Below are 9,013 nucleotides of genomic sequence, written 5' to 3'. Positions count from 1 at the left end.
CCCTTTTGAGGCTGCGAATGCTGTCATTTATCCAGGGTTGCTTACTAGCTTTAGACGTAGGCCTAACCTTTAGAGGAGCAGTAATATTTAGTGACGACAAGCAGATATGATTGAAGTGATCGACCAGATTGTTGGTGTTGGAATCAGACAGGTGTTGGCTTTGGCTCTGAAAGAATGTGCAAAACTTTGAAACACTTTGTTCATTAAAGATGCGAGAACACACGGAGCTTGGTGAGGCGGCATGAGTAACAGGAGAATCGCAGCTAAAAACAATACATCTGTGGTCAGATGTGGTCATGTCCACCAATTCCACAGAGGAAATGCTGATACCCAGGGTAAAAACCAAGTCCAGTGTATGACCACGGTTATGTGTTTGCCCTTTGACATGTTGTTTGAAGTTAAAAGAAGTGGCCATATTTAAAAAGTTAGTTGCATTAACATTGTTGGGGTCATCAACATGAATATTAAAATCGCCACAAAGAACAATTCTGTCATAATTTAAAACCAGAGTAGATAAAAATTCAGGAAGTTCTGATAAAATAATGTTATGATGTTGCTGTAATAACACTGAAACTGTAACACGGAAATAGTTTTATCCTGGAATTTGAAGGGAAGGGTATTCCCATAGCCAGAGGTGGACAGTAAGTACATTCACTCAGGTACTGCATTTATTGAGAAGATATTAGAGGTATTTTCTTTCTCTCACTTTTTCTTTCTACTCCACCACAACTCAGAGGGAAATATGGTACTTTTTACTTCACTACATTTATCTGACAGCTTCAGTTACTTTAAAAAGTAAGATTTTTACAAACAAAACACATTAGTTTAAAAAGAATATAATGTTTTGTCATAAATAAAACTATCCAATAGTTTATACAAGTACCATTTGTTGATTGACAGAAATCTAATTGGCAACTATTTCGATAAAGTCATTTGGTTCCAGCTTCACAAATGTGATGGCTGCTCTGAATATCAACAAAGTGGGAAACTTCCGGTCAGCAAACTAATGCGAACACGGAAGTCCCTTAAACCTGACTTCTATTGAACGGCCAGCAGGGGGCGACTCTTCTGGTTTCAAAAAGAAGTCCTGTTCCATTAGCAATAAATGTAAAATGTTTCTACTTCTCAGCTGAAAGAATTACGTCAGTAACCTGTCAATCAGGCTAGAGTGACTCGTACCCACGGCACTGTGTGAATTAAACCGGCGCCGTTGAAAAAGCTTATTTGGAGTCGACTGTTCACTTTCTCTGGTGAGTACATTTAACTTTAAGACTGTTGTTCGCAAGACAAAATTGTCAGTCCTGTTAAAATGACAGTTAACGTTGAGTTAAAGTTGCACCTAGCTAAGCAAACTAGCTAGCTCCACACACTGCCGTTAGCTCCGCCGTCTCGTCCAAATATGGTCGCATCCGGTGCCGCTGGTTGCAAAAAAATCAACATGGCAGCGCCCTATCGACCAAACTGGAGGCTTCAAAACGGCAGCCCACAAACCAACGGGTGACGTCACGATGTCTACGTCCACTACTTATAGACAGTCTATGGCATCAACAGTTAATGAAAGCTGTAGTTTATACTGTTTACTAGCACTTCTGTGTACTTGTGTTTCATAGAAGTTTTCGTACATAACGTGTTGAGTATGAGTAAATACCGCACAATGCGTTTTTTTATCAACCGGCTAACATGGCTAGATGTAAACAACGGCTGGTCGAGTGAGGTTTTCCAACTTGTAACTGGAACGCCGTCAACTCGGGTGTGAGGTCATTCCCAGTTTTGACCTCTAAATGGACCCCCTAAATGGAACGCGCCATTAGCTCGTTAGCATGCCAACATTTGATAATTAGCATTAAACACAAAGAACAAGTGAGGCCAACACGTTCTCACTCCCTACTTGTCACAAACGGACGCTTGGTGTCGCTTTGTGAAAATTCTGTCACAGTTACCAACAGTCCAAACCTCAACATTATTAACAAACATTACAATTATTACAATCATTAGAAGGAAAAGCTGCAAATCTTCACACGTGAGAAAGCAACCCGTTCTCCCTCCCTGACTCGTCACACAAAGTGACTAGTAACTAAAGCTCTCAGATGTTTTTTAAGTAAAAGTACAATATGTACAAATGTACTTAGTTACCTTCCACCTCTAGGTAGAAAGGCACAATATTTACACCTAACAAGAAGGTTTAGGCTGCGATGGACTGGCGACCTGTCCAAGGTGTACTCCGCCTTTTGCCAGATGTCAGCTGGGATTGGCTCCAGCCCCCCGCGACCCTGTACGCAGGATAAGCGGTTGACGATGGATGGATAGATGGATGGAAAAAGGTTTAGGTCCGGGCTAAATGAGCTGTCGTCCTCTAAGCAAGCAGCAAAATTAATGTTTGACTCATCTCTTCACACACATTACATCCCAAACATAAAATAATCATATGTGACGTCGCTTCATGTTAATGGAAGTAAAGCTGAAATGTTTGACTCACGTTTGTTTCTCTTCTCCAGTCTCCAGACAGAGGCCAGCTGATAAATCCTGAGAAACCCTTCAAGAATTTTGAAGTTTAAGGTCAGATGTGACTCATAATGTGATTCCTAAAGGGAAAGGGAAGCTGAAAATAGTTAGGAGTGAATCCGTTAAACTCTGCCAAAGAGTGAGTCAGAGGAAAGTAACTCAATGGGTGAGAACTATGCACGTCAAATGCAATGGGAAAATTGGTTGCTATGGTGAATCAACATAAAAATATCAGGAAATTCCTGCAAAAAGAAGAAGAAACAAGAAAGCGAACTGTAAGGAAGGTCATGAGCGGTTGCCCTAACCAGGTTTAGGAAGGTATAGGTATATTTATTTGTCACAATATAACAGGTTATATAGTGAAATTGAGCTTGGGGGGAAAAAGCTGCTCTGCAGTCTGGTGGTGCGGCAGCTGAAACTTCTATATCTCTTCCCAGAAGGCAGCAGGGTGAACCTTCAGTATCCTTTGGGCTCTGCATAGGCACCTCACCTCATTCATATCACTGATGCTCGGGAGATGGGCACCAATGATCTTCTGAGCAGTTTTATTCACACGCTGCAGAGCCCTCCGGAGGTACCGTGAACTCGGGTCTACACGGTACTAAACATGCAAAACCAAAGAGCCAAAGGCACGTTGGTGTGATAGTCCAAACACATACTCATCCGTAGTGACGGTACTCCGCCATCACATGTAGTGAAGTCATCCTACCTGGATTCAAACCGGGTCTACAGGGTTCCAAACATGCAACTTTCATCGCAACGCCAAAAGTGACGGTGGAGCAATAAATGAGGCTTAAGTTGAATCAGGAAACTGTGATACTCATTCATCCACATCTCTCTCTCTGTATGATCAGCTGACTTTGTTTGATTACTCTTCCAGTTAAACTAAACACGATCTGCATCAGCCAATCATATCAGAATCATGTTCAATTGGCCGAGTATGTGTGGAATTTGACTCCAGTCTTACATTGCCGTCACTGTACATACACAGAACAAACATAAACAAACAGGACAACAAGCTAAACAAAAACAGATAGAAACTACAGTGTACAGCCATGGGCGCTGTGTAGGGGGGAAAAGTTAGGACAATTTCAAGGGCCCCTGACTGACAGGGGCCCCAAAAGATACTTATAAACTAATATCATATTATATTATACACCATATAGACCATGATCATTGAGTATAAATATATTTCAAATATAATAATAAAATGAAAAAGGAAAGACAAAGGACAGGAGGCCTTTAGTCTGTGAGTGGTGTCAACCTGTTGGCTTAATGTCCACAATGAAATAAGCTAGCTAGCCACAGACTGGTATTAACCTACATTTCATAAGCATTTAATCACTGCAGGGGAAAGTTCAGCAAGATATTCATAGTAAATCAGACTAACAACAGATGAGTCAGCAGCCCATAACTGTAGCCTCCTTGTCCTAGTGAAGAAGGTGAGTAACACTGTTTTAATGGCAGGTCATTTAGCATCATTCCAGGGAGTCTGTGGGGATTTCCCTGTCTCTCTTGCTCTTTTCACCATGACAAAAAAGAAAAATAAACGTTTATTAATGACAGAAATTCAAACACAAATCATTTTCTCACATAATGATTATAGAAAATAAAATAAAAAAACACCTTCCTGTCTGTACTGGATGCTGGACAGCAGCTTACCTCAGCCTGCATGTAAGTTACAGACTATATTAAAATACTCCAGTGTGATACGTTCATTTAGATTGAGTTATGGCCACTAATGATACCTATAGATACAGACTTTATCATTCCCGTCATGAAGGGCAATTTATTTGCATGTACAAATCACCAGCAGTAAATATTGTGCTAGTACTAGTATTGAACTACAAGAAGCAAGACAGTTGCAAGCCTTTAATTAAAGTTATGTAAAGCTTTTGATGGGACAGTTAGGTCCTAGAGATGTGGTGACAACAGCAGAGGGGCCCAATTAGATTTTTTTTGTCATGGGGCCCAAAATTCCTGGCGGCCCCCCTGTGTACAGCACACACGTACACACAACCGTAAACAAAAACAACATTTGTAGACAGCAACACAGATCAGAGCCATTCTCTTCATCCTCTACCACTAGTAACTGAGTAAGTACATTTACTCAAGTACAAATAATTTGAGGTCCCTGCATTACACACAGTTTATACAAGTACAGCTGAAATGATCAGTCAGTTGACAGAAAATTACTTGCCAATTATTTTTGATTGTTTAAGTAAATTTTCATACATAAACATTTCATGGTTACAGCTTCACAAATGTGAAGATTTGCAGCTTTTCCTGTAACGGTATTTCTCACTATCATCAGTCAATGAAGAAAATAATCAGCAGATGAATTCATACTGAATATAATTATTATTTATTACTTATTAATAGTTAAAAAGGGTGGTGATGGCGCATAGATAAGATGCTTGCCTTTGGTGTGGGAGACCTGGGTTCAATTTCCCCTGTGAGACATCCACCATAGTGTCCCTGAGCAAGAAACTTCACCCCTAGTTGCTCCAGAGGCGTGCGACCTCTGACATGTATAGCAATTGTAAATTGCTTTGGATAAAAGCGTCAGCTAAATGAATAAATGTAAAAATGAGCTCCAACTTCAACAGTAAAATTCTGCTTTTGCACGAGGAATAATAATCAAATGATACAGTCACAGAGGACATTGTACTGCACAGAGTACTTTTACTTTTAATACTTTAAGTACGTTTTCTTGATTATACTTACATAATATTACTTAAATAGCAGTTTCAATCCCATTACTTTTACATTGAGTTATTAGTACTTTTAAAAGGAAAGTAAAGGATCTGAATACTTTGTCCACCACTGCTAGACGGCTTCACCACCTCATTTAAATATGATGAATTCACAATGCGGTTTATTCGGCAAAGGCTTGTCACATGTTAACAAGACCTTACATCATATTTTTATATGACACTTGGTCCAAATAGTCTGGAGTAAGACTCCTTGAGTTTTGTATGCCAGATGCAATCAAACACCATGTCACTGGAGCCAGAAACTCTCTCAAACAGGGAGGCAAGGGAAGTGGCTGAGGATAAGTGGTGCACAAGTGGTGAATATGTTTCCATTGTTAGATAAACTGGAGACTTCCAGGTGAAAATATCAAATACGAGTGTCTGCCACAGTGACGCAACAGTAGGGAGCTGTTAAGGTCAGCAGTAGATTTCCACTTCCTGTGTTTCCCCTGGGCTTTTATTGTTTATCTCGGGTTTTCTGACTGGTTCCTCGGTCTTCGGTTTTCCCAAGTCTACCCCGTCACGGAGTGGACGTGGTTGTCAGAGCCACCCTCACATGTTTAGCAAACAAACAACAGTTGTATTAAGATTCAGAATTGATGTTGAGGGTAAGTGTTTTGCAATAACAATTTATTTCATTTCATTTATTTTATTTTTTTAGTTAGATTTTAAATATCTCTTTAAGACCTTGACTGGTTCAGCTGTCAATTTATCAAAAGGAGACATTCAATTATTTTATGATAAGATTGATATTCATTGATATCTTATGTGGAAAATATTACATTCACAAATACAACTGGTCTAAAAAGAAACCACAAATACAACATTTCAAAATAGAAATCAAACATTATTTTTGATTTATCTGGACTGAAGATTAGTAAAGTAATTAAAACAGTTAAATTGTGTAAAGATTTAAATATTTTTCTTTAATGCCTTTGTTGCTTGCTACTGATACCTCTGTGTATTAGTATTAGTTGTATGTCCTGTTCTGTTATTCTGTCGTTTCATGTACTTCTACTACTTTCTGTACATGTTTTGGCTGAAGATTTTAGTATAGAGTCAATAAAAAACATTTGTATTGTCAGACAAGAGCATTTTCTTTTGCATTTGTATTTACTCCTAGTTCTGTGTTTGCATTATTCTGGCGTTGTCTGCTCTGAGTTCTGTATTATCATTAGCTTCAGTCTGTTTTCCCTGTTGGTTGTAGTTTATTTCCGATTTGTCTGCTTGTGTCTGGATTAGTTTGTTATTTATATTATTCTGATCTGTTATATCTTATTTTGATATGGCCCGTGTTTAGTGTTCAGTAACCCCCCAGTTATCTCTCTGATCCCTTTCACCTGTGTTGCTCCCGCCTGCTCGTTAGTCCCTGGTGTATATATGTTTGGTGTTTCGTTGTTGCTTGTCATGCTCCGTGTTGTGTGTCGCTGTTTCGTGTGGATTTGGCTTTCATTTGGTTACTTGTTTGGTTAAGACATTTGTTTATTTTGGATTCTTGAATACTACCACTAGTAAGTGTGCACGCCTTGAATTTCTTTAATAAACCTCTGACCTGCACCTGCTCTGCTTTGAGTCCTGCATTTGGGTCCTCAACCTTCCCTACACACCAAACCGTGACAGGTGTTACACACATTCAACGAGCCAGTATCTATGCTCACTCAGCATTGGAGGGTTTTTATCAAAACCACTCCGCGCTAACTGGTTTCGAATAGCACTCAATGTGAAAGAGCAAACAAATAGGTAGGGCGAGAGGGGAGCAAGTACTTTGGGAAAGGCCCTGGGATTGGGCCTCTGGGTGTGGCTCTCCGACTCTCCTCAGGTCAGCCAGGTTTATCTCACCTGTGATCACCCGCGCACCTGAGGCACATCCAAGTAATCAAGCCCTCCTGCATTTAAATGCTGGTTCTTCACTACCTCATCAGTTTACTCATGCGGTACAGTACTACGGCCCATCCCCAGGTGCTTGTTTCTGCTTCCTGGAGTTGCTAAGCCTAACAGTGTTTTCCTGTTCTACCAGCCTGTCTCTTTCAACTGAAATGCCCCCTAATAAACAACAAGTTACTGCAATCCACGTATTCAATGTCAGAAATCTAAGTAGCACCAAACAAAATTACAAAATCACCCTCCTGCATGTGTGACATAAAACTCCTTTCTTAATTACCTCCAGAGGAATCTATTAAATCTTGTTTACTGTTTATTAACTCAGCAAAAGAAGAAACGTCCCTTTTTCAGGATGCTATTTTTCTAAGAATTCTGTAAACATCCAAATAACTTTACAAAACTTGATTGTAAAGGTTGTAAACAGTGTTTTTCATGCTTGTTTAATGAACCAAAAACAATTAATGAACAGTTGTTAAGACACTGACAGTGGAGAGACAGTACCAATTAAGGTCACAGTTAAAAAAAACTTAGCACACTAAAGAATGTACCTCCAACAGGTCGGCCACCAAACGGCCAAATAAAAAGACTGAGTGTCCCAAAGCGGCACTTCTCTGCTCTGCAGAAAAAGGCGAGACAGCAGGCAGAGCTCCCAGGTATTCCGCAATAATTATGATGCCGCCCGCCGATACTCAGAGCAACAAATCAGCTTATTTTTGGACTTAAAACGGCGCGAACAGCAAAAGTAAGTCAGCAGTTTTGACGATCGTGTGCAGCCCCCCCTGTACAGGGGGCGTCTGTGTTCAACTTAATTGATTTCTGTAGAGGTGAATACAGAAGACCCTCAGGTTTTAGGAGGTTTTTATTCAAACAGTACCTCAGGTATTAGAAAATGCTTTTATAAAGGGCGCCATAACATAAGGAGCGTGGAGATAACGAGACCAGATGAAACATATTAGGGCGAGTGTAAACAATCAACCCAAAAACACATGGACAGAAAGTTAAACAAGACCGTGACACTAGGGGCAGAAAGACTACAAACACCAACAACCCAGGACGATGACACTTGGTGATCTGGCAACACACCACAGCTTGAACGCAGCTTTTGTCATTATGAGCATGTTAGCATCCTAACATTAGCTTTTAGCTCATTTAGCTGTTGGAATGACCACAGGACAGCTGTAGTCTTATTTTAACAAAACTACAGAGAATAAAATGTATTTGTCTTCATAAAAGCAATGTCCTCAACTGTTCTTTGTTATTCCAGCTGTCTCCATAGAAGCATAGGTGTCATTTACATTGGGGACGCTGATGTTCCCAGCACATTTTGAAATGGCTGATTTTGTCCCCATGACTGTTTGAAAGGATTTGTTAAAAATGTTCTGAGACATAGCTTGCACCAAGAAATGTTAACTAATAAATGCTAATAAGAAAACATGCAATTTAAATATAGAAGAAACAAATGTGCATTGTCCAAAACAATAACAGGCTGTTGACTGCGTTATATATTTTTTTTTATTTATGAATTGTCACCTGCCAGCTGAATTTCCACCATAAATTGGAGCAGAAAATGTCTCCAGAATGCAGGAAAACAAGTGTATTTAATGCTCAAAATCTTCCAGGGGACGACCACCAGACCCATATATTTCAGCATTTAACATTTCTTCAAAATATTGTTAAATCTTTCCCATCTTGTTTTTGAGCATTGTCAGGTCTCGTGTATCATGACGCACCTAATCTGAGCCCTTATGTCCCCACCACTCTACTTTTCAACACAAAGTGACGCCCTTGATCAGGTAATGTATATGTGAAATGCATCATCTGCTCTCTTATAAGGTCACTTTCACACCAAGAATGTGCATTATTTGCCTTTTAGT

General features: G+C 39.7%; 1 protein-coding gene across 2 annotated transcripts in view; it reads left to right on the top strand.

Annotated features, from left to right (window-relative positions):
- ngfa (nerve growth factor a (beta polypeptide)) overlaps window positions 1-9,013 on the top strand; it is a 57,998-nt gene that overhangs the window by 5,603 nt on the left and 43,382 nt on the right. The window lies entirely within an intron of this gene.

The sequence above is a fragment of the Micropterus dolomieu genome, linkage group LG08, assembly GCF_021292245.1.
Source record: "Micropterus dolomieu isolate WLL.071019.BEF.003 ecotype Adirondacks linkage group LG08, ASM2129224v1, whole genome shotgun sequence".
Taxonomy (NCBI): domain Eukaryota; kingdom Metazoa; phylum Chordata; class Actinopteri; order Centrarchiformes; family Centrarchidae; genus Micropterus; species Micropterus dolomieu.
The sequence above is the reverse complement of the archived record's forward strand: the minus strand, read 5'-3'. Positions and strand labels throughout refer to the sequence as shown.